This window comes from Tupaia chinensis, unplaced genomic scaffold (genome assembly GCF_000334495.1).
Source record: "Tupaia chinensis unplaced genomic scaffold, TupChi_1.0 Scaffold000042_1, whole genome shotgun sequence".
NCBI classification, from domain to species: domain Eukaryota; kingdom Metazoa; phylum Chordata; class Mammalia; order Scandentia; family Tupaiidae; genus Tupaia; species Tupaia belangeri.
Window position 1 is genome coordinate 1,305,667 of NW_006159497.1, and position 27,235 is coordinate 1,332,901.

Consider the following 27,235-nt stretch of genomic DNA (forward strand, 5'->3'; position numbering starts at 1 on the left):
TACTAGGATGAAGATGGTGATGGTGAAGGGGGTGAGAATGAGGATGAAGATGGTACGATGAGGACGGTGAGGTAACAATTGGGGTGGTGAGATGAAGATGGTGATGATGACAGTGATGATGAAGACGATGAGAGTGAGGAGGAAGATGGTACGATGTGGATGGTGAAGTAACATACTGGGATGGTGGGATGAAGATGGTGATGATAAAGATGCTGAGAGTGAGGACGGAGATGCTATGATCAGGCTGGTGATATAACAATTAGGATGGCAGGACGAAGATGGTGATGATAATCATGGTGATGATGACGATGAAGATGGTAAGAAATCTTTTCCTGAGCACCAGATACGTACTAATCAATTGTTCTAAGCATGGTGGATTCAAAATTCAACAAAGCAGCTTTGCCCATTACCTAATTAATTAAGAAGCCAGTGTGGTTCATACCACTGTCCTCTTTTTCAAAGGAGGTAGAATTACTTGCTCATACATGACAAGTAAGTGCCAATCACATAAATCTTTCACAGTCCTAAGCTCTATATTCTAAAATGTAGAGTGGAATTGGAGGTGGATTTGAATCGTTCTCAGGGGGGCAACTATAGAGAGTTCAGCTGCCTTGACTACGCCAGCTAATAGAAAAGCAACTTTGGAACCAAGAACTCTGAAGTCACTATGAAACTATAATTTACAAAAATGAACAACAAAGATAACAAGAGTCATGCCATAGATTCGAGTGAAAACAATTTGTCTCATTTCACGTTTTACATTCTCGGCAGGGATTACAGAGGACAGAAGCCATCTTGCCACAACTGATAAACACCAGCCTCAGAATCACAAACCAACTGAGTGGGTGGCAGGCTTGCCATGCCAAGGTGTCATGTTTGCAAAATGTTCCATCCTGACTTTCCATGTGGAGTTACAGAAGGCAACGTAGATGTTGTTTTTCTCGACTCCTTAAAAGTTAGTGACAATCAAATATTGATGGCACTTTGTACAAGTCAGAGACCTGGATATGGTCATTTTGAGCTGATATTTCCAAAGGGAAATGTGCTTGTCTCTTAAAACATTAACAGTCTCTGGAGCAAGTGAAATTCCCAGTCAACAGCATCAGGCACTTAAGAAGACAAGTTTCTCATCTTACTCACCTCTGTCCCAGGGACTCAGAGGACCTTGCCTTAATCTTTAAAACCCTTGTCAAAGTTTGACATATGCACACATTTTGACATCTGTCTCCAACTAGACTATAGATTCCATGAGGACAGGAACTTCCTCTGTTTTGTTTTGCTTTTCATCACTGTTACCCTAAGCATCTCCCATAGACATGCTTGCATGCACATACACACACACACACACACACACACACACACACACACAGCATTTAAAATGTTCCATTTTTGGGGGTACGAATCTCAAGCTAGTATGAGGTAATCCCCAAAGTTTGACATATGCACACATTTTGACATCTGTCTCCAACTAGACTATAGATTCCATGAGGACAGGAACTTCCTCTGTTTTGTTTTGCTTTTCATCACTGTTACCCTAAGCATCTCCCATAGACATGCTTGCATGCACATACACACACACACACACACACACACACACACACACACACAGCATTTAAAATGTTCCACTGAATAGAAAATGAATCTCAAGCTAGTATGAGGTAATCCCTTCATTGCTACCAGTACCGAGACATGTGCTGACTCTCAGCAACTTAGGGCATGAGAGCAAGGTCAAAATCATCACCCATTGCTCTGAATTCTTGAGAAAAGTGTTTCTCATTGGAATGTCCCAACATTGCACTGAAGGATTTCTTGTAGAATATCCTGCAGCATAGGGCTTCACCTGTCTATGTGAAATAGATACATGGGTCTTATTACTGTCTGTTAGTCATACAGAGCAATAGCCTGAGCATCTGTTATTCCTTGAGTATTTCTAAATATCAGACAATGTAGTCACTTCATACATATTTTCTAACTTCATCGCCACTGTCTTAAAGCACAGTAATAGCCTCACCTTCACCACACCCACTTCATAGTTAAGGAGACATAAAAACTTAAAGCTCATAAATGGTAGATGCAAGACCTCACATGCAGGTGTTTCTCCAAGGCCTCCAAAGGTTAACAAAGAGTATGGGATCTTGATCCTGTCATCCCAAGGTCCAGAACCCAGGTAGGTCAATAATGTTCATGATGCTGCTGTTGATGGTACTGATAATGTTATTGAAAATAACAACAATATAATTAGAACTGTCACTGTGTGTTTGCCACTGCTCTAAATGTTCTACAAATGCAGCTCTCTCAATGCAACCCACAGTCTCCTGATGTCTGTACAAACAGCATTTTCATGTATACATGAGAGACTTTGAGAGGCTTAACAAATGATCTGAAGTCACTCCAAAGATGTATGATGAAATTTGTACCAATCCAATTCAGAGCTATACCTAACTTTATGGCCACTATTATTTTGAACTTTCTTATTTTCAAATAATTATAAATTTTCAGAAAGTTCCAAAAAATGTAGAAGGAGGTCTTGTGTACTCTTCCCCCCCATGGTGTCCTCATGCGTGACTACAATATAACACATGGTGGGATCAGAAACCTGACTTTGACCTCTCCTTTGCCTCACTGCAAACACAGTGAGCATCATGGCAGTGGAAGCTCAGCTGTTGCATTTTGCTATCAATGCCATCAGATCAGTACCACTGCCTTCCCTACCCAAATGACAGGTGGACCTGCCCACCACCATCACAAATATAGTTGTGTGGACAGAAGGGCAGATGAACAAGTAGAAAATCGAGCCATCCAAATAAAACTGACAAAAACTGTTTCATAAGTAAAGGGACAGACAATTGCATTTTAAATTCTAATTCAGTAAAGGTTCCTCACCTCCTAGGTATGGAGAAAACCTCAGTCTTGAATAGACTTTTACAATCATCTTTCTCCTTTTACCAGCCCAGCTTTTTTCTAAAGAAGGGGATAAAAAGTTCTCACTATCACCACCAGGGTAACATCAGTGTCAAATTCATATTGGAGATGAATTTAAATGACTTGTGCCATTAATAATACTACTGCACATAGCCAATTCCACAGTAGAAAAAAGGATGGAGCCTGTCCCTTCTAAAGGCTTGCTTACAGTTACCCTGCTGATATGATGTGGGATAATATCACTGTGTTACCTCTTTCATCATAGCTGTCCAGAGGATTCTCTGCCTGCTCCTAATGTGGGAAATTGATAGATTTGGTGTGAGACAACTCTCTTTGTAAGAGAGAAGGTCACGATACAGACAGACAGAACCAAGTAGCCTAGGGAGACATAAGCTCCACTGGGATGTTGCTGACTAAAGCATCCTACTAAGAATGTCACAAAGGTTCTGTCACTAGATTTGCAAAATTGGGAGCATTAAGTCACACTGCTAAAGAAAGAATCATATATACACTCCCCATTGGGATGGTGTTACAGATAACAAAATGCTCTACCAAAGGGAAAAGTGGGTATTCTGGATACGAATCAGCTCAGGGAGAAGATACCATTATCTTCTACATGGGTAAACTCAGAATCCATTCCTCTCAAACCATGTTATAAAGTTTTCTGCCCATCAGGAACGTGTATGCTCCACTACTACTAATCAACATCAACATATCTGATGCTTGTTCTTCAGGTTTTCCAAAAGCTGGGTTTCTAAACAAAGCCTGAACAACTTCATGGCTTGGGGATAACTTACAAAACCCAACATTTGAGTGCATTTTAAAGTATCCAGTTTCCTTATATGAAAATTACAGTTCTCATATGACTGTAAGCTCATTAAGGGCAGACATTTGGATTCTGCATGTGTGACATTTTCCCTTTTTTTCCTACTGCATTTCCTAATCAGGTGTTTGACATGATAAATATCAGTTGGCTTGCATTCACCTCACTTGTAGAGAGATGTCTAATCTGGTTAGTACAACAGGCAAAGATGATAAAATATGACCTTGTCTTTCACTGTGTGTTGCATAAGTTTTAGCCTCTAATAGTTTGCCAACTGGAAAAAAAGGCTGTCACAAAATGAATTATAGTTGGACTTGGAAGAAATGAAATTAGGGGAGACTGCCAGAAAGCAAGGGCAATGAACTATTCAAATAGGCAAGAACATGATATTCATGCAAGTGTTTCAGCAAAGTATCGAGCATCTGTAGATGGCAGGTTCTGGGCTAGGCCTGGGGGCTATTGAGGTGAACAAGATAGACACAGCCCAAGATTTAGAGTGTAATGGGATAAATGCCATGAGAAAAGAAAAATAAGGAACTTAATGGTTTATCCAGAAAGGATTTCCCAGAAAAGCTGATGTCTAAGCTAAGAGTTGAAGGGTAAGCAGGAAATAGCCAGATGGTGTGATATAGGTTGAAAAACAGTATGTGTGAAGGCCACTTGTAATGTTTAAGTAGTAGAAAGTATCTCGTGCCCAGAGTAGTGGAATCAGTAAAGAAAAAAATGAGGAAAATGTTTAGAGTCACAGGACCTACAAAATATAGGGGTGATCTGGAGATCTGGAGACTACTGGATTGCACAGCTCATGAGAGCAGAAATCAAGGTCTGTTCTATAGAACACTATATCCCCAATACTACCAGAATGATGTGTGCAGAGTGGATGATCACACATGTTTTAGTTAAGTCAAAGGACAAATGCAACAATAATACATACTGGGATAAAGCTAGTCTAGGGAAAAAGAAAGAAGGAGTCAATCACTTAAGCCACACCCATGACATTATCTTCTCATTTGAACCAACTCGAATGCTTGAAAGAGCATCACCTAGTCTGCTGATGTAAATAGGGCAGACAGTTACTGTCCTCTCTTTCCCCATTATCACACTAGCTGATTATCTAGGGATAGGATGCAAAAGTTACACCTTATCTTTTTCAGCCCAGCATATAATATTGGAAGGTGTTTAGGGTGGGTATCATTCATACCCATTTAATAGAAGACACTGAAGTTCAGGTAATTCATGACAGCCCCAAGTTCAGATAGTTAACAAATGCTTGAGCTGCAGTTTGAACCCTAGATGCATATCCACTGCATCAAACTGCTTCCTAGGTTTTCTATCCTTCTGGCCCAGCCAGTTGAGCTAGACAGGCTTAGATGCATGATGCATTTCTGGGCTTCCTCCATCTCTATCTCATTAACTTTTACATGGAGAATAAAAAAAAAAAAAGAGAGAGAGAGAGAATATGAACATTACAACAATTGAAATATGAAGGGGCTAGACTTCTTATCACAACAAAGGGGAAACACAACTTTACTGGCTTTACAAATTCAATACCACTCAACCATGTATGTCAGTGTTGAAAATCTTACTATTTTGTTTAAGTATGCTCAGAGGGACTGAAAACAAAGAGCTTTATCTTCCCAAGGGAAGAACTGAGTTCACACCTGGCCCTATCCCAAGATAAGGGTCTCTAAGCTCATGTTTTAACTGGTGTATACCTGAGTCTAGAGAGCCTCAGAGTCTTAACATATGTTGGATCAGGGCATGGTTATTACTTTGCTGTAGCTGAGGATGTATGGTATTTTAAGAAAACTTGCTTGATTGAAGGCTAAGCTGAGTGGGTTGCATAGTTGAGAGAAGAGCAGGGCTAAGCTGACTTCAAGAAGAAGAGGTTTTGCATAATGTTGAGGTGGATCCAAGAAAGACAATCATTTTTCAGAAATGTGGACAAAGTGTACCTCGTGGGAGAAAGAAGGACCTGACATAGTAGGGAGAGAGTTCATTCAGGGACCAACAGTGCACAAGTGTGACCAGATAATTGTGTGCAACTTAAGACATTCTAGTAATTTGTTTGAATAATTTCAAGGCAACTACAGATAAGGACACCAGAGTTGATTAAATAAGTCTCATTCAAAAGGCCATCAAAGAACTGTCTTCATATATTGTCAAGTGTGAATATGTTGCATGCATTTTTTTCAGAGTGTAGCTGCCTATCAGCTACATTCATTCTCTTTACTAACTGGGTTTTCCTTACTTCATTTTTTCAACGTTTATTTATTCATTTATTTATTTTTTTCCGTGAAGAGAGAGGCAGCCCCACAGAGTTCCCATGCCATGACTCACCCTCAGCCAGCCAGAATCACAGGTACGTGTGCACAGGGAGAACTCAGGGTGCTGACTCAGGGCCTTCCCCTGTGGCCTCAGCAGCATGGAACATTGTGTTGCCACTGCATCACCTTAGCTGGCCCTTGTTTAAATTTTAACATATCTGAAGCGTTCTCCATCTACTCAAGTATTATTTATTCATGTACCTTGCTGAACTGTATTAAACAGTTACTGTTACAGGCTGAAGAGTTTTCTCCTCAAATTCAAATGCTGAAGTCTTAGCCCCCAATATCTTAGAATGTGACCTTGTTTGGGAATAGGGTTGTCACAGATGTAATTAGTTAAGATTACAAAGGACTGTAAGGGATACACTGCCCATTGGAGAGCAGTGAAGGTCTCTAATCTGCATCTTATAAAAGGGGGCGATTTGGGCCAGGTGCTGGGACAGTAAGAGTGAAGCTGGACTCACATGGCAGAGGTCTAAGTTTGGGTCCCAGGATCTCTCTGAGCACATGGGATGCACATGTATATGCCTGTGATCTGGGCCAGCTGAGACTGGGGGTGGCTTGTGGCATGAAGACTGCTACAGTGCCTGTCTTTCTATCTCCCTAGACAGACGAATGGATGAGAGCTAGACACACAGATAAATAAATAACTAGGAAAGCTGAACACAGATGTGCACACTGGGAAAAGGCCATGTAAACATGAAGGCAGGAATAGAGCAGATGCTTCTATAAATTGAGAAAGCCAAAGTCTGCTAGCAAACTTTCAGAACTGGGAGAGAGGCATGAGCCAGGTTATCCCTCAGTCTTCCAAAGGAAACAGCCCTGCACATACCTTGGCCTCAGACTTCTGGCATCGGCACTGTGAGCCCACACATTTCTACTGAAGTCATGCACTTTGAAGTGCTTTGTTCTTACAGCCTTAGGAGGCTAACATGCCTACTATGGACTAGTCTCTGCAGACATGGTGTTGAGTCTGCAGTGACATCATTTCTGCCTCACGATTTTCAATGTCCAGGGACAGATACAATAAAATAAGCCAGCCTAAGGAAGCTGTGATACCTCATCTTCTTATTCTGGCATTTATACTTAAGAGGAGAAAGTTGGGGCCCACGGTAACTTTCACGTGACCTCATTTGCTTTCTGTGAAGCAGAGACTGTAATCTCAGGTGGAGAAATTGAAGACTTTACGAGAACTGCACAAGCACTGTGGTCTCATGTGCTGACCACTGGGCAGGTGTGGTCACTGAGCAGTTGACGTGACTGCTGCAAGTGTGATCTGCACACCAGATTCCGAGACATAGACAAGAAAATGAATACACCAACCCATCTCCTCCTTGAGACACAGACAAGAGAGAGAGAGAGAGGCAGAGAAAGAGAGAGTAAGAACAGGCACCACAGGGTCTTCATGCCATGATCTACCCCCAGGCTCAGCCAGCCCTAATCATGGACACACACAGAAGTTTCCCATGTGAATCCATTTGCTTTACTGCTACACCACCATCTGGCCCCCAAAATACCTCTACAATATTTTTATTTTGATTTCACATTGAAATAATAATTTGAATACATTGGTATATATGGAGTTGAACAATCAATTCTATTTCTTTTTAATTTGTTTGATATAGCTACTAAAAACTTAAATACACGCATGCACACACACACACACACACGGCCCATATTGGTGTCCCACTTTATGCTTCTGTTGGATGGTGCTAGTTATACCACTTGCCCAGGGGTCTCAGAGCCTGGGTTGCACCCATGCTTTCCACTGACTGAGTTGAGATTGAACTCAGACTTTGAAACCTCTGCTCTTCCTCAATACCAAGCTACCACCTTGACACCAAAGGGGAACATCTCCAGAAACAGATTCCTGGAGATGTATTCAGACCAGGGAAGCTTGATCCCTATACCTCCATTCCTTGGTCATCTTAAAATTCTCCAGTTTACTTGACCCTTTCTGCTCAATTGCAGCTTCAACCCCAAGACAGCAGTCACAGAGGATGCTTCGGAACAGAACATAACTTCTACTTTACCAAATCCGACAAAGCTCCCAAGACTCGGAGAATCTGTCTAAAGTACCTATTTGGGGACAGGAGAGGTAAAAGGCTTTTAAAAGCTTGTTTTAACTCTGTGTGAAATCAACTGACTAATATTTATACTGGGCAGCTTTCTGCAAAGATGAAATAAACTCTCTACAAATAGCCCACAGAGCTCAGACGTTCACTGTGTGAGGTCAGAAAAGAGCCCTTGAACACGTTCCAGCTTTCAGGATGCTCAAGGCATCGGCAGACATTCAGAGTTAGATCCCACTCTACAAGGTTATCCACTGGATTTGATCAGAAAGAAACTAGTTCTTTAAATCTCACAGACATATGGTGGGATGTCTTGCATTCATTCATTCATTCAAGATATATTTCTTTTTCTTTTCTCTTTCTCTCTCTCTCTCTCTCTCTCTCTTCCTTCCTTCCTTCCTTCCTTCCTTCCTTTCTTTCTTTCTTTCTTTCTTTCTGCCAGAGGGAATGTGTCCATGCACATAAGACAGAGAGAAAGCAACATCTAACCTCAGTGGGGCCTAATCACACCACAATCCTCTTGCTCTAATTCTCTAAGATCTTTTTCCTTACTATGGTTTAGATAGACACTAAGAGTCACACTAGGCATACTTCTGTGTACTGTGCTTGACCCCTGGTACACTAAGAGACACACTAGGGATACTTCTGTGTACTGTGCTTGACCCCTGGTAAGCTTAGGGTAAGTATTTGTTTTTGCATTAATATAAAATACATTCAGAAATGAAGTTCCTTCTCAAATGGAGATTAAACTAAAGGCAGGATAAAATAAAGGCAGGAAAATGGAGATGTCTATAAAGGCAGGTACAGGAAAAGCAATGGTCAGAACAAGTGTCATGGATTTTATAAATGCACATTATCATAGGAGAAAGGCTCCCAATTAAGAGATAGAAGGTATAGAATCTTTCTTATGGGGTGTTGTCACTGAGATGAATTTTGAGAAGTTGGAGTGAGTTAGGTGTGAATCCAAAGGAGAGGTAAGCCATGTGCAGAAACATCCGGGCCCACATGAGCAGAGTGGTGCACCTGGAGTATGTACAGTGGGGATCTATTAGAAATTAAAGCTCAAAAATAAGATTGAGAGGGACCAGCAGTAAGTGTATGTCCCTGGACTCCCATGTAGTTGACCGCAGTTCTAGTCCTGGACCCGGTGGCTTAAACTCATGCCGGGCGCATGTGCATGCATGCCCAAGATCCTGGGAGGAGAATGGAGGAGAAGGGATTGCGGCGTGTCCATCCCCTCTGGGGGGTGATTTCTCACTTTCTGTCTCTCTGTCTCTGTCTGGTGAGCGCACGCACCCTATAGCAAAAACCTCTAAAAAAATAAATAAATAAGGTTGAGAGTCTACAAAGAAAAATGAGCAGAAGGAGTTTAGATTTGATCCTTTAAGTAATAGGAAGCATTGAAGAATTCCAGGAATGGGGATAGCATGGACAGATCTGCATTTCAGAAAGACCACTCTTGCCATAAGTGGCTGATGGACTGAAGATGAGAAAGGGCAGAAACGTGGCATGAGGATCAGAGGGGACTGTGCTCCTGTACGAGGGACATGGCAGAGTCGACCGGAGGAGAAGGCGGCAGGCACAAGAACAGGATCACTTGCAAGATGATCACTTTGCCTCCATAAGGATAGCAATAGCTCTAACCCTACCTTTCTCAACCTTCTCTGCCATGCAAAGTAACTGTTTTTAAAAAATAATTTGCTTAATTTTATTATTATTATTGATTTTTAATTTTATATGGGACATGTGCACTTACCAAAGAGAGAGAGAGAAAGCAAGCCACCAGGTCTGATACTTGAACAACTGTCGGCCATGTGGGAGTCCAGCCCCTTAACCACTCCACCACCTGCTGGTTCGCAATGTAACTGATTTTTAAAAATATTTTAATTCCCAGAGGGTGTGTGTGATCATCAAAAAGAGAAAGAGAGACAGAGACAGAAAGAGAAAGCACCCCCCCAACAGGGCATGGTAATACCACAATCCCTTCTCCATTTATCTTCCTGGGATTTGGGGCACACACACACACACACCTGGTGTATCTTTCTTCCTTTAAGTTTTTGCCATAAGGCATGTGTGCTCACTGGAGAGAGACAGAGAGAGGAAAAGTGAGAAATCACCCTGCGGGGGGAATGATCACTCCATAATCCTTTCTCCTCTGTTCTCCTCTCAGGATTTTAGGCATGCATGCACATGCACCTGGCCTAATTTTTCAAGCTACCAGGTATGGGGCTCAAACCATAGAGTCAGCTATGTGGGATCCAGGCACCTCAACCACCATGCCAAGGCTGGCCCTACGTTTTATTTTTTGTAAGCTTGTTGTTATATTTATTTCCAGAGAGAGAAAGAGAGAGATCCTCACCAGGATCCCCAGTCCTGTGGTCTTCCCAGCCAGCCAGAACTGCAGGAACATGCATGGACACACATGTGCCCAGCATATATAAATCACCCCAGAAACTGAACCTCATACAGACCCTGTATTCTGGAGCAATGCATTGCCACTGCACCCCTGCAGCTGGTCCTCAATCATGCATTGAAATAAGCAATTTCAATCAGGTTCTGCTGACTTTTCAAGAAGTGACCTAGGTTCTTTGAGAGGACAAGAGGAAAAAAGTAAAAGAAGACAGCATGGCTCCTGACATGAATGAACTTAGAGTCAGAGAAAGGGGATCTTCTTCTGAATTCTAGAATGCAAGCCATTTCTGAGTTAGTCACCAGGCTGCTCAAATTCTGGCTTTTCTTCCTTGTAGGTCTGAGGACTTAAGTAAGTAGCGTAACTTTGTACTTTGGCTTCTACTTATTATAATGGAGATACAAATAGCACACCCTAAACAGAGCTATTTATAAAATAAATTGTGTAGTACATCTAATTTCCTATCACTATGCTTAACATAAAATAAACATTCAACATGTATTTGACAAATAATCGCGTTGTCTGTGGTACTATTTTTGTTTTTATCATTTAAAAGAGAATTTACTTGGAGGACAGTGTACCCTGGGCAAAGGAAAATTTTCCAGAAAAAAAAAAATCCATCAAAACCCAGCCTGGGAGGAAAGAGCAGGTTGAGGGAGCAGAGAATAAGTTTGACTCATCACACCCACGATCACACAGTGGGCTTAGAAAATAACACACTAGTCCCCAACAGTAGGAAGGGCAGGGCAGAAAAGTTCTCCTTGAACTGCGCCTTTAGGGTCCTGGGCTCAGCTTTGGTTTTGAGTCACCTAAAGGAATCTAACAAGATGCTCACCTGTGTCTGCCAATGCCAAATCCTACCTGGACATAGTGTTCCAGACAGAATGACAGCTGACAATCATCCCAGCCCAAAAAACCAGAAAGCAAGGATTTGTGGAAAAGCCCTTCTTCACTGATAGGTTAGCTCAAGACCTACTGTTGAAGGTCCACTGACCACTCTCAGGGGAGAAAATATTTGTAAGCCAGCACAAATATCCCAGTGAAAACTTGCCACATACCTAAGGAATCGTTTTGATTCTATTGAGGAGAAATGCATCATTACAATGCTTCAAGTCATATCAAAGGAAGAAGATACTGAAGGGAGGATGGAGAGGATGACAACGATGACGACTGTGAGTTTCCTATGTGGCCGTAACAAACAAACTTGATGACCTGAAGTACCACAGATGTATTCTCTCTCAGTTCTGGGGGTCAGAAATCCAAGGACATTCTCATGGAAATCAAGTTGAGGTGTCACCAGGGCTGATTCTTTCTGGAGGCTCTGAAAGGATTATCTGTTTCCTTGACTTTTTGGGCTGCTAATGGCCACCCCATCCCTTGTCTTGTGGTCTCAGACCAGCTGCAAAATTCACTCCTACAATCTCTTCTGTCATCATCTTGCCTTCTGTTCCCTGAAGCCTATGCTTCCCTTGAACAGGATCTTAAGACCACGAATAATGGAGGATCACCTCTCCATTTTGATATCCTGACTATGATCATATCTGCAACGTCTCTTTTGGCACACTGAGTAATGCAGGTTCCAGTGATTAAAATGTCGGTATACTGGAGGGTATTACTGGTTCCACCAGTGACGATATTGAGAAAACTGTCCCCTAGTGCTCGCTTCGGCAGCACATATACTAAAATTGGAACGATACAGAGAAGATTAGCATGGCCCCTGCGCAAGGATGACACGCAAATTCGTGAAGCGTTCCATATTAAAAAACAAAACAAAACAAAACAAAACAAAAACAACTGTCCCCTAGACGATCTTCGCTCACACTGCAACACTAGACACATGTAGCTACTGAGTACCTGGATGATGGACACTGTGACTGAGCAACTGGATTTTAATTTTATTTCGTTTTAATCATTTTGAAATTGGAACGATACAGAGAAGATTAGCATGGCCCCTGCGCAAGGATGACACGCAAATTCGTGAAGCGTTCCATATTAAAAAACAAAACAAAACAAAACAAAACAAAAACAACTGTCCCCTAGACGATCTTCGCTCACACTGCAACACTAGACACATGTAGCTACTGAGTACCTGGATGATGGACACTGTGACTGAGCAACTGGATTTTAATTTTATTTCGTTTTAATCATTTTGACTAGCCATATGTGGTTAGTGGCTGTCCTGTGAGGCAGGGCACCTTATGGTAGGTGGCAGTCAGCTCCCATTATGTCACCGAGAGCATCGACAGTCCTAGGAAACGAGATTAAAGGAAGATTACAGAGACATGCCTGAGCCCTGTCACCTAGTCATTTAAGTACAATCACAGCATTACATTCACTGAGGCAGGAAAGTTGATCCCAGGGTTTTCTCAGGACCGACACAAACACAAAGACTTCCTTACTCTCATGCGAGCATGTGTATGTATGTACATGTCTATGTGTGTGCCAGAGATAGAGAGATGCCCCCACTGGGACCTGGTCATGCTGCAGTGCCCTTTCTTCCATTTCATCTTCCCATCAGGATCCTGGGCGCAGGCACAAACATACCCAGTGTGCTTTTCAAGCTCCTGAGGCTGGGGTTTGAACTGAGGCCAGCTGTGGGGGATCCAGCTCACTCCACACACCACTGCCATGGAGCTAGTCCTCTCCTCTCTCTTGATCTGCATTCTTCCTGCTTGAATTTTTACAATACTCTGATTGGTGAATGAATCTTAAAGAACTGAGTTTTATGCCTGCTTCGATCTGTCATGAATGCCAAGTGCGGAATGCAGCCAGAATCACGCTAAGTAGCCCATTTACGGCAGAGCCTGTTTTCACCTTTTGGGGTAGTAAATTTGATGCTGAAAACTGAGCTGGCTCCATGACACACAGAGTTCAGATGCTGGTAAACATGAAAGAAGGAGACTGGGTTGTTTCCTTAGATAGGCATTAGTAACATAGACAGTTTCCCTCAATGTTCAGGATGGTGAAGAAAGGACACACCAAGAGTAGTAGGATGAAAATTAAGCTGATGTGAGAGATTAGCTAGAACAGTTAAGGCATTACAGAAATTAATTTCTTCCCCTGAAATTTGTATTAAATAAGAAGAAAATGATATTCCACTTATTATTTTAAAAACTGAATGGAGGGATGGTCCCATAGTGCAGTGGTTAGGTTCTGTCCAGAGGAAGCTGGACACATGGCCTGCTGGGGTCTGAATCCCAGTTCTGCAACAGCATGCTGAGTGCACACATGCCCAGATCCTGAGGGAGAGAGCTGGAGGAAATAGGATGGCAGGGTGACCAGGCTCCACTGGAGGGTTCTCTCTTTCATGTGTGTACACATGCACTTTCTCATGAATAAAGGAAAAGTTGTAAATTAAAATTAAAAAGTGAATGAACAGAAACACTGTGGCTATAAGACCTATTAGAATATGTCATTTTGGGATCGGGGAATGAAACAAGAAGACCTAATGGACCACAGACCCAAAGCTACATAACCTGTTAAGAATAAGAAGATCGCCAAAGTTACATTGATATTAAACACAGCCTTGAACTGAGGGAGAGAGGAGCAGGGGAAGAGAAACTCCAACTCAACGATCAGGAGGGAAGGCCATACCTAGATGTTAAAAGGAATCCGATCCCACATGGTCAACCATGGTTTGAATTCCAGCCTGGCTATTTGAAAAATACACTGGGCATGTGTGTGTGTGAGTGCTCAAAATCCCAACAGGAAAGAGAAATAGAGGGGAGGGACTGTGGCATGACCACTCGCTATTGGGGGTGTTTATTCCCAGCCTCCCTCGCTCCCTCTGCCCCAGGCCTCTGGCAATGACAACAACAAAGATCAAGAGGAAGATCATGTGATCTCTCAAAAGAATCCTGAGAGTCAGAGACCACACCACTAGTCAGTCTGGACCAGCCCTCCAAAGCTGCAGCTACTTACAGTCAAGGCAGCACCCTGAAGCAGACTGGATCTTTGGGCTAACCCCAAGGAGACTCACTTACTATGATATCAAATCAAATTAAGGCTAAGGACTATGTAGCAAGTCATATCAAAGCAGAAATTAAGGTCTTAGAGGCAACCAAAGGTCAGATAGGGAGTGTTAACAGAAGACTGGGGAAGAGGTGTGGCATACCAGACAAAGATGGTTGGTGAGAGGTTTAGAAAATGAGTTCAGAACCAATCTTGTGATTTGGCAGCTGTGTCAGCCTGAGGAGAGGGCTAATGACTTTACTTCAGAGCCACATTGGAGATAGGGGATCCTATGAGAATGGACCCTTGCTTTGATTCCTCAGAACACTCAGAATCTCCTCTGATGGCTCTCCTGACCAATCACAGAATTTATACAACTTAAGGTTGTGATGACCAAAACAATGTCACTCAGATGCTCCCAGCAAATAAGATACTGAAATGGTGTACATTTTCTTGGTTCTTAGGATGGTAAAGATGATCTATCTGGTGCCAGAACAAAACAATCTTGGAATAAAAGGAGTTGCTTCTGCAGGAAGGTGGGATTTGATTACAGTTACAGGACCTCCTTCTCTGAGACACAGGAAAGCTTGGTTCACCAGGATAGAAGATCATGAACAATCTGAGGTTCATCATAGGCTGCCAAACACTGCCTTCAGCCAGGGTCAGCTTTGGGCTTATCAACTCATACAGACCATCATTTCAAATTGGTTTCTCATTAACGATTTCTTCTCCAAAGTAGAATTTGCTAACCTGAGTTCATTTCAGAGTTGAAAAATGTTATCGTTTCATTCATTTTAATTCTTCCCTGTTGATAGATAAAAATGGAGAGTATAGGTATCATCCACTCCTTCCATGTCAGACTCAACCCCTCCGATTAAGCAGCCAGCCAGCCAGGCTGGAAGAATTGAACTGCACACAGTAACACCAAGATCACAGACCCATTTGCTTTGGAGAGTGGCCACGAGTCCCAGCGGGAACTCTGCAAACTTCATCTCACCAGGGACAGAGCCCGGCAGAGTACTGAGCCTCCCTGAGCCGGGCAGGGCTGGCAGCCCCAAGATCAGAAACGGTGCAGCTATTAATATGAATGCTGGAGCTCTTGGAAAGACAAAGTGTCATTCTTTTCTCAGTAATGAGAAAAGCATCTGCCTTGAAGAAGGAGAAAAAGTCAAATCAGACATTTCTACCAATTTATTTTGGCTCAAGAGACTGATAGAGGCTCCGCAGCCTTCTGTAGTCGAAAGCCAGCCCCTTGGCCACAAGGCAAAGAGGGCCATTAAACACAACTGGGACACACCTTTAAAAGGAGAGGAAAAACCCTGGGAGGTGCTAACTTACCTTCTCATCCATTCAAGAAACATTTTGGAGAGACACAGGTAGGGTAAGATCATAAAAATTTCATTTTTTGAAGTTTTCTGACCTTGAAAAACTCATTTATTTTGTAAAATCTCTGTACACCGATCATTAAAAAGTAGAAATAAAATCTCACGTGGGTCCAAGATAACACACAGAATTCTCTCTCAGCCTCTGTTTTTTCATCTCCAAAATGGGAACAGTGAGACTAGCTACGCTAAAGGACTATTGTGAAGATGAACTGAGACTCAATGCATATTGTGTTTAGCATTATACCTGGCACAGGTTAAGAGATCAATAGATACTAGCTATTACAAGGACAATTATTACATAATAGTCAGAAGGGACCTTGGGCATTTCCAGACATTCAGTACATGCTTCACCAAAGGTAGCTCCTAAATGACTCAAGTATTAATACTACTGAAAAGAAAGGATTCTAGTTAGAGGTTTCTTAGTAGTGCCTCAACAGGGGGCCCTATGAAAGATGAAAGGACCAACACTGAAAGAGAGCCAGAGAAGGGCAGGTGGAAGAGAGATCTGGACAGAGCGAGAAAACTAAGACAGACATGACTTAGAGAGACAGAGACACTGAGCTTTGCGGCAAGATTTTATACAGACAGACAGATGCACGGATAGATACATATGTATGCAGAGATGCAGTTATCTAGGTAGGAAGGTAGATACTAAAATGATAGACAGTTATGGAGAGATTCATATATCTGTGTATAGTAGTATATTTATATCACATATCTAGCTAGCTAGCTTTCTACCCACCCACCCACATTCCTAATAAAAGAGGGAAAGGAAGGAGAGAAAATGGCAGAGAAAGGAAAGCCACTGCACAGCTGTCCCTCCTACAAGCCTAGAACCGCATCAGGCACAACGCGTGTGCTGAGAGCTGGGGCTCCTTCTGCCTGCGGGTCTCAGTGCGGCTGCAGATGAAGATGTAAGGGGACCAGCTCATCAATCACAATCATGCAGGGATGCAGGAGCAGGCGAGAGGATTAGCACCACAGCCTGCTCAGGCCTCTTCCCGCTAACAGCTTCTCTTTAATTAAACATCACCTCCAGTGCTCACTTCTGCTGAGGTGCCCCTCCATTCATAAGGCCAGTTTCTTGTAATCTAGGCTCCAGAGTTAATTAGAAAAGAGGCCCTGAAAAGAAAATCCATTCCAAGGGTGGGAATCCCTGAATAGAAATTATTGGATGCTCGTAATAAAGATTTGCTTTTCCTTGGAATTGAGATTGACTGTTAAATATCCTTCATTAAAACTGCAGCTTTTCTCTACTGAGGACTTCTCCAATAAAGCTACCCAGGATCTCACAGGAGAGGCGGTTAGGTTCTAGGAGGGCTGAGTGAGGAGGCTCTGTTAAAAGCTATGTCCAGATTGCTTAGGAGAATGTATTTATATGAAGAAATTGGAGAGCACATGTGTGCATGAGTGTTTATGTATGTGGTGTTTGGCCTGGGTGTGTGTTTTCACATGTATGAATGGACAAAGAGAACTAAAGTACACATTCATCCTGCTGTAAAAATTTCTGAAACCCATGAAACTTCTTTCCTAAAACACATTTTCCAAGAACTTTTTGAGGATGCTGATATGTATGTATATATATGTACACACACACACACACACGTATTGATGGGGACTTCAGAAAGTTTAAAGAAAAACTGAAGTACAAGTTTATTTTGGTGCAAAATATAACATACAACAATATAAAGTCCCAACTGCATGGGGAGCACCTTTTAGTACTGGAAAGAGGAAACTCACAAATGCACACATAGATATAAAATATAATGACCATGGGGCTAAATCCATGGCTCAACAGTAATACACTGCTCAAGAGAAGGTAGATTCTGCATGGCAACCGTGGCTCGAATCCCTAGGCTGTTCAGCCTGAAACTTGCCTGGTATGTACATAATGCCAAGACCTGCCAGGCCAGAAAACTAGAGGAAATGGATCGTAGCTGACAAGACCCTATGGAGGATGCTCCTCTCTCTCTCACTCTCCTGTGCACATGCACACACTCTATCATGAACAATAAATAAATAAACTAATACAAAATACCATGACTTACAGATGTAATGAGGACAAGGGCACTGAGCAAGAGCGTGACAGGGACTGCAGTCTGAGATAAAGTAAAGAACTAAATCATGTGGTTATATTGGGAAAAATCATTTCAGGCACAGGGAACTCAGACTTCAAACGCATGAAGAGAGGAGAGCAACTGAAAGACTACGGAGCAGCACGGAGGCAGAAGGAAGAGGGGACGGAGCAACCGAAAGGTAGCAAGGGCTGTGAGGTTGGAACCCTCACTCTTGCATGGCTTTCCTCTTAGCAACAGGCCAGAACCCATATCCAGGGCCCTAGACCTCAGCCTAGACTAGTCTCCTAGTCTGTGTTTCATTATAGCAGGGGAAGCCAATTGGAATGGGGGGGGGTTCATACAAATTCTGGAGCTGCCCAGTGAGCTCGTCTCATGGGGACTGGACTCTGTGTGTGGCAGATGCACACACAGTATCCTCCCAAATCCTCAAACAACTTGTCAGGGAATGTGTTATGATAGCCATCAGTATGCATCATTATTATACCCATTTCATGGTACAGACATGGAGCTCAGAGGTGTTAAATGAGTAGTTGAAGGTAAGATTACCTGGACAGATCTAACTGCCTCCATCAAAAAAAAGAGAGAGAGTGAGATGTACACACACAGGGACCTACAGATAGTACAATCTAATAGCAAACACTTCAGTGCTATCATAGAACAGGGAGTAGCTTTTTTTTTTTTTTTTCTGTAGAGTCATATAGTGAACACTTTAAACTTTAGGGAGCATACAATTGTTGGTTGCCAAAACTTGACTCCACAGATACAGTGAGAAAGCAACCATGAAACGCATGTAAATAAGGTAAAAAGTTGTGTGCCAATAAAACTTTATTTACATAAATAGGTTGTTGCCAAATCTGGCCCACAGGCTGAAATTTGCTGTTGAATTTGTTTTAGTTGAGAACCAAACTGAGGAGTCACAGAATATAGCCAAGAAATTGGTATTTAGGCATAGGCAAATCCAGGAAATGCATGAGGGGACTTCAAAAAGCTTGTGACAGATAAATTTCATGATAACATGTATGATAATACTTTATCTGGACTAATATACAGTATATTCATGCTGGGGAAATTCATTTTATAAGCTGTAATGATATACAGCAGTTGAATAAATAAATAATATTAATTAATTAATGATAAATAAAATTAAATTAATAATCAGAAAAAAAAACTTGTGAAAAATGCAGTTAAGTGTGAGTTTATTTTGTTACAAAAAATTTTAAATCTGGGACCAGCAGTTGGCATAATGGCTATGTAGCTGGACTCCCATGTAGTTGACCGCAATTCAAGTTCCAGACCCGGTGATTTGAACTCATGATAGGCACATGTGCATGCGTGCTCAAGATCCCAAGAGAAGAATGGAGGAGAAGGGATTGCGGCATGGCCATCTTCCCTGGGGGGTGATTCCTTGTTTTCAGTCTCTTTGTCTCTCTCTGTCTTTTTGGCAAGCACATGCACCCTATAGCAAAAATCTCAAAAAAAAAAAACCCTCTATGCATACATTTCTCATTATTTTAATAAACTATTTTAATATTAATTTTGAAGTTTTAATAGACTTTTTGAACTTATACTAAAAAGTGGCTATCAGTTAGACATATACTTATATAGAGCAGGCTTCTTTCTCTTTAAAACCTCTCCTTATCATTCTGAGGTGTGACCTTTGCTTGGTGGTTGGAGATCTCACATTTGTTTGGGGGATGGGAGGTGCTTCACCCCAAGACAGAAGCCATGTCTTCAGTTCATTCACCTCATTCCCTGTCAACTTTTAAAACTAAAAAAAGCACATGTGGGAGGTTGAAGCATTCAACTGGAGTCAAGGAAAACCTATTAAGCATGTTAATCCATTTGTAATTCAGCAAGGAGAAAATGAAAGTACAAGGCAAAGTGCAGAAGGTGGTGAAATGTCTTCCAGAAATGTACAAGCAACAATGCGTAGCAAGGCAACACATTAAAGGATCACTGCGTGGTCTGCCTTGAAAAGCAGCCAAGGAAAACAACACATGTGAGTGTGCATTTGTGTATGCATGTGAGTGCATTCATAAAACTCGTCATTACAGCTGTGAAACAAACTCATATGTACCTCAGTGAACAGACTTGCCTTTTGTTCATTAGCCAACCTGTCCAAGAGAGTCAGGTAGGAACACTTTCCTATAAGAGTGAATCGGACTTTTCCTTATATGTCTTGGGTGACTCCTGTTATTTAAAAACATGATGAATTAATGCCAGGGGACATACTCCTGCATACAAATTTTTATATGCAAGACATAATAAAAATGCAACTTAGTTGTGAAAATCCAGACACTAGCTCATTTCTCAATGGTCTTGAGCAGTATGGGTTGGGAGCAATGTCTTCTTTACTCTTCTAATACTAAAAACATCCTTACTCATTTGAGATTGCAAAGGTAGCCATTAAACCAGAAAAAGCAGAGGCCAGAAGGTCTCAGTACTAGACAGTTTAGTAGGAAACAGTTAAAAATGATAATAATATCAAAAAGAATCAGTGCTCAATGCCACCCTTCTGGAAAGAATGTAAGATGGTATACCCACTTTGGAAATCAGCGTAAGACTATCTTATAATGTTAAAACCAGACTTACCATGTCACCCACAATTTCACTACAAACATTACCCCAAAATAATGAAAACAAGTCCACAGTACATAAAGACATGTACTAAAATTTTGTAGCATTCATGATAGCCCAAAACTAGAAACAAATGTACATCAACTGATGAACAGATAAGCAGATCATAGTGTATTCCCACCATGGAACATTACTCTGCAACAAAAGGAATGCAATGTTAATCCACATATCACACATGGAGCTCTGAACCAGGGCTCTACATAAAAGGAACACAGTGCAGTATGACTGTGCAGTATGATTCCATTTACAGGAAATTCAATACAATGGAGACAGAAAGCAGGTCAGCAGTTGCCAAGAGCTTGGGGGTGGGAGAGAATAGACTGAAAATGGGCATAAGAAAACTTTTTAGGATGAAGAAAGTTTAGTTGCATTTTTAAAATTATATAAAATTATCCAAATCAAAAGAGGGCAAATTGTATTATATGTAAACAGTAACTTAATTTGAAAAGAACCTGACATGCAGCCTCCACTACAAACGAGTTGAAGGAGAGTTTCTCAGGATGAAAAGCATGAGAGGACTTCAAAAAGTTCATGTAAAATGCAATTAAAATATAAGTTTATTTTGGTGAAACAAATTTGAAATCCCAGCATAGTTTTCTTTTTCATAATACACATTTTTTTTCCATGAACTTTGTGAGTTGGAAAAAATGTGGCATATATACACTGTGGGATACTACTCAGCCATAAAATCAAGGAGATGCCTCATATTTTAACAATTTCTCTGCCTGGTTCTTAATTTTGGACATATAGGCAAGTACATGGCTCTAGTCACCTGTTTTTACCTGGGTGGTTGGATTTATGCCAAACTCTGGAAAAATCATTTAAAAAATATCAGTATGTTCCAACCTATAAGACAATAAGCCAATACTCTATCATTCTAATAAGACTACCATCAGAGCCAATAGGTGGTATGGCAATTAAGGCACTGGACACCAAATGGCTGACCACAGTTTTTATCCTGGACCTGATGGCTTGAAAATCACACTGGGTGCATGTATATGTATGCACAAAATTCTAGGAGGAGAATGGAGCATGGTCATTTCCTCTGGTGGGGAGTGATCTTCACTTTCCCTCTCACTCTTTCTCTCCATCTCTCTCCAGTGAGCATAGGTTCCCTATGACAAAAAAAAAAAAAAAAAAAAAAAAAAAAAAAACAACAAAAAAAACAGCCATAAAATCAAGGAGATGCCTCATATTTTAACAATTTCTCTGCCTGGTTCTTAATTTTGGACATATAGGCAAGTACATGGCTCTAGTCACCTGTTTTTACCTGGGTGGTTGGATTTATGCCAAACTCTGGAAAAATCATTTAAAAAATATCAGTATGTTCCAACCTATAAGACAATAAGCCAATACTCTATCATTCTAATAAGACTACCATCAGAGCCAATAGGTGGTATGGCAATTAAGGCACTGGACACCAAATGGCTGACCACAGTTTTTATCCTGGACCTGATGGCTTGAAAATCACACTGGGTGCATGTATATGTATGCACAAAATTCTAGGAGGAGAATGGAGCATGGTCATTTCCTCTGGTGGGGAGTGATCTTCACTTTCCCTCTCACTCTTTCTCTCCATCTCTCTCCAGTGAGCATAGGTTCCCTATGACAAAAAAAAAAAAAAAAAAAAAAAAAAAAAAAAAACAAAAAACACCAAAAAACCAGAAAAAAACTACTGTCCTTCCTACACTCCCAATTTAAACCTGTACCCTCAGAAGGTGTATATAAGGTGTGTGTGTGTGTGTATATGTGTGTGTCTGTGTGTGTCTATGTGTGTCTGTGTGTGTGTGTAAAGTTGTTATCAGAGGCAGGATCTGGAAGTTCATGATATAGAACACAATATTGAGAATGTATTGAGTACTTATTAGGTAAAAGCACTATGCTAATTGCATACGTAATATATTTTTATTTTAACAATATACCCATTGGTGTTCTCCTTTTGCAGATGAGAAAATGAAGCTCACAGAAGATCAGTAACTTGCCTTAGTTTGCCTGCCCAGGAATGTTTAATGTCAGATCTGCCAGATTCTACTGCAATGCTCTTGGTTAGTAACCTAATCGCCCTGTTCTACTTCAAGTCTCAGTTGCCAGCAGAGACCCCAGACCCTTTGATAAGTCTGTCCCCAGATTCTGACACACCATAGATGCTCATAGACACACAACAGATGTTTAATATACACACTGCTCCAGAATCGCAATGTGTCCCTGTGACAGCTAGAAGAAATCAGTTTCTCAGCCTCAGGGAAAATGACTAAAAGGACAACACCTTTAATATGGGGGTGGCTTCCCTCTCCTCCCACTTTGTCCTAGGCTGAGGGGAACCAGGTTCATGACCTGGGAAAACCAGCTTACAGTGGTGAGCGCATTGTCAGGTCTTATATCCTGGTGAATGCCTCTTTTCAACCAGGATAACTGGAGATAACGAGGAGATAACTACAGACAGAAGCTGTGCCCCTCTTGTTTTTGTTTCTGCAACAACCAGTCTCCTGTACATGGTGTTCAGAATCTGGGGACAGAACATCCCAAGCTGGTGGGAGGACTCATTTGCATAGAGGTGGGTAGGCAGGGGCTTCACCAGCACATCCAAGAACATAAGCAAATACACCCAGCAAGGAGCATGCCGTCATCATGTGGGTTCTTACCCCAGGCAAGAGGTGCCTGTCACAGCATCTTCTCCCACCTAGGTTCTCTAGGAAAGAAGATGCAGAATCCGTCTCTGGCTTAGGTATTGTCTGCAATGACCACTTCCCCAAATGAACCTCACACAGTCACAGGGAAGACCCAAGCAATGCTAATAACTGACACTCATTGGAGGGGAAAAAAAAGAAACTGCAGGAAAATTACAGGACAAGTTAATAAGGCACAAGGAGAGCATCAGGAATGAGGCTTCTGCTGGCCTTAATGTCAGTGATCACTATTTTATTTTATTTTTTTGAGAGGTTTTTGCTATAGGGCGCGTGCACTTGCCAGACAGGCAGAGTGAGACAGAGACAGAAAGTGAGAAATCAGCCCCCAGGGGGAATGGCCACACCGAAATCCCTTCTCCATTCTTCTCTCGGGATCTTGGGCACACACGCACACGTGCCCAGCGTGAGTTTAAGTCACCGGGTCCGGGACTTGAACCGCGGTCAACTACATGGGAGTCCAGTGACACGGCCATTATGCTAACTGCTGGTCCCTCAGTGATCACTATTAACTGATGGACTGAACACATGTCTGAGCTTCCCTGACTCAGCTGTAAGGCGGGGCTGTAACCTCTATCTAATGCATCTTGCAGAGTCACTGTAAAAATGGAATTAACAATAAGCTTTTACAATGTATGCCAGGCATGGTGTAGAATGTTCTGCACACATATGACCATGTAATCCTCCCTGCAACATGATGGAGTGGATGCTACAAATATCGTCGTTATCACTACTAAGCAGAAGAGTGCGTAGCTGTTACGAACATCACTAGCCTTTGCTGTGTGTTCGCATTGCACCCACTGATGCTAGGCAGTTGTTCATGGATACTCTAAGCATCAAACAAGGTTCATACAAGGAATATAAAGTAACTTTTTAATAAAAGATGTTGTTTTGTTATATGCAGGCTTCCTTTCAGGGACTTAACAGCCCCTAGTCATCTGAGGGGTAAGTTAATTTTCAAAACAGTCTACCAGCAAGCAAGATCAAATTAAAGCACAGTAGATTCTCTTTTCTTCCTTTCTTTTTTTTTAATTGCTAGAGGGCATGTGCACTTGCCAGAGAGGAACAGAGAGGCAGAGGAGGAGAAAGCACCTCTCAATGGGGCGTAAATTCCTTCTCCTATATTTCTCCATCCTGTCCTTGACAGGATTTGGGCTATGCATGCACATGTGCCAGCATGATTTTCTAGCCAGTGGGGCTGAGATTCAAACCATGGTCAGCCATGTGGGATCCAGCTCTCTTAGTCACTTAGGCTATGGAGCCTACCCAACACGATAGATTCCTTTTTTTTTTTTTTGAGAGGTTTTTTGCTATAGGGCACATGCGCTCACCAGACAGACCGAGACAGACAGAGAGAGGCAGAAAGCGAGAAATCACCCCCAGGGGGGATGGCCATGCCACAATCCCTTCTCCTCCATTCTCCTCTCAGGATCTTGGGCACGCACGCACACGCACCCGGCATCAACACGATAGATTCTTGATATTTCGTTAAGAGGCTAACTTGCACAAGTACTCAATATTCCATCAAAGAACAGTTTGTATTATAAACAAAAATCTGAATAATCTAGAAGCAATTTACAGCTTCTACCATTAGAAATATGTGTATAAATCTTACAGAAACATCTAGGGACATATTCACTAGTCCACAGGTGATACAGATAATATGATTTACATTATCCACAAAACTAAATATGCCCTAACATAGTTCTTTGGTATTTAATCCCTAGAACTTCTGAGTCTCAACAATGTTCCAATTTATAATCCCAACAGTTGTCCTGAGGATGTAGCAGTGTCCTCATCCTACAAATGAGCAAACCCCATGCTCAGAGAGTGAAGTAACATGCCCACATGTCATTGGAGTATGAGGCGGGGCTAGAACTCTAGCCCAGGACTCAAGAGTCCACAACATGCTGACATCACATGTGGCATGCAGCTGGGTGACAGCTCTGAGAGCTTTAGAGAAGATGCGTACCCTGAGCCTCCTCCCACCCTTCCTCCTAGGATGCAGCCCTAAAACTTTTATCCAGGAGGCTGGCCCAGTCCCTGGCAGCTTTCTGCTTCCTTGGCAAGTGCCAAGACCCAACAGATCATTAATTATGACTTCTCACAAATGGTTTCCCACAGTCCCTTGTAGGCACACCCTTGCCCTCAGAGGGAAGAGGGTTTCTCAGCTGCAGAAAGTGGCCTGTGCTTCTGGCTTCGCACACGGATCTCAGCACTGCTGAAGCTGCTCATGCGGCACCAAGGCCTTCAGGCAACAGGGAATCCGCAACTGAAAACGAGTCTGTGCTGGAAACAAGGATGGTGAGGGGAACAGGGCTTGCAGCTTTTAGGGAGTAAACTGCACAGGAGTCACACATACAGAACGTGCATACACGCGTGCACACACAGACACACAAGCTACCGTTAATTAAAACAAAGAACTAGTAATTTTATCATGCTAATATTTCTTCCCAAAAGACTAATGCATCACTTTCTCATGCATGGAAATAGGATACATATTAGCTGAGCACCTACTATGTGCTAGGCAGTCTCTCTCTTCCTCCTCCACACAGTACAAGGTTCTTGTTACTTGCCCCAGGTTACAGAAAGGAAAACTGAGGTTGACGGAAAACACGGAAGAAGGACTGGATTTCAGAGGGGCTGTGCTCCAAAGTCTTTGCTCCAGCCACCACCTGATGATGTGGCAGAAAGGTGGACTGAGACGAGTCTCTCCTCTTGACTCTCAGAAGACTGGAACTTAGAGAGTTGGTGTGGCTCTCCCACGACATACAATTGTTTTTCCTATTTATTTATTTATTATCATCATAATCTTGTTTATATTACATTGAATCACATGTAACTTTATAGTGTATTACGTTTCTTTTTCCAGAAGGAATACCATGCATAATAGTCAATACAGAGACATTAAAATCCCCATTTCATCATCCAATAGCTTTTCATTTTTCCCCCTGATTATTATTATTATCAAACACTCCGGACAGTAAGCCTTTCCTCACGAACATGATAACAAGCAGCTTAAACAGACTATTGAAGACAAGGCAGGTGTTTGCCGCACAGACACAGCCATTAGAGAAACAGCATCCGGCAGTGGCTGGTACCGCTCCCCAGCCACATGTGCTCCAAAGCCCAGTGTCTGCATCCTCCATGTGAATTTGATAAGTGCTGCTGATCCAAATCAGGAATGGGGGAATTCCAGATAAAATCCCAAATTTAAGCTTAAAATCTCTATTGTGAAAGTGAATCACTGAGGACTTCTCTAGGGACTACAGTTCACAAAGAGCTCCGTTATAAGCCTGGTGTGTTGGGATGTCCCTGTGCATAGGAAACCAGATTCCAGATGACTAACTGTGGTTCAAATCCCACAGCCCCAGAGATTTTAAATACATGCTGTGTGTGTGTGTGTGTGTGTGTGTGTACATGCCCCAAACCCCAATAAGATGGAGAAATGGAGAAAAGGATCATGGGATAACCATGCCCCATTGACATGTTTTTTTCTCTCTCTCTTTCTTTGGTGAATGCCCATGACTTCTAGTAATTAAAGGACAGTTTAACCTTGGTGTGTTGGCAAGAATATGAAACTGAGGCCATTGACCACTGCAACACTAAGGGAATGCAAGCTACAGATACCTACAAAGACTGAACTGTAGGTGGAAAAATAAGCGGCAAGCTACACCCTTCCCTCTCTGTGTGATCAGATACACAGAGCTTGTCTCATTCTTCATGACCCAGCTAGACTTTCCTGCCTTCATCCAGAAAGAATAAGCCTCCCAGATCCTTGCCCATAGACAACTCAAGGATGCCTTTACATGTCCCAGGCAGGGTGAGACTGAAGAAAGGGCACACACTGCACAGAATATCTAGGCTTGAATCCGTTTTACCCTCCCTGGGTGAGGTTGTGCATGGTATCTCCCCTCCCTATCTTAGGACTGGGGATAAACTCTTT

At 42.1% G+C, this 27,235-nt stretch overlaps 1 protein-coding gene and 2 non-coding genes across 3 annotated transcripts in view; 2 read left to right on the forward strand and 1 right to left on the reverse strand.

The window, feature by feature from the left end:
• Positions 1-27,235, reverse strand: part of RBFOX1 (RNA binding fox-1 homolog 1) — a 1,649,671-nt gene that overhangs the window by 219,626 nt on the left and 1,402,810 nt on the right. The window lies entirely within an intron of this gene.
• LOC114008319 (U6 spliceosomal RNA) lies at positions 12,210-12,316 on the forward strand. Its single transcript, XR_003549879.1, has one exon. It is a non-coding gene; the product is annotated as a U6 spliceosomal RNA (small nuclear RNA).
• On the forward strand, positions 12,448-12,551 carry LOC114008320 (U6 spliceosomal RNA). Its single transcript, XR_003549880.1, has one exon. It is a non-coding gene; the product is annotated as a U6 spliceosomal RNA (small nuclear RNA).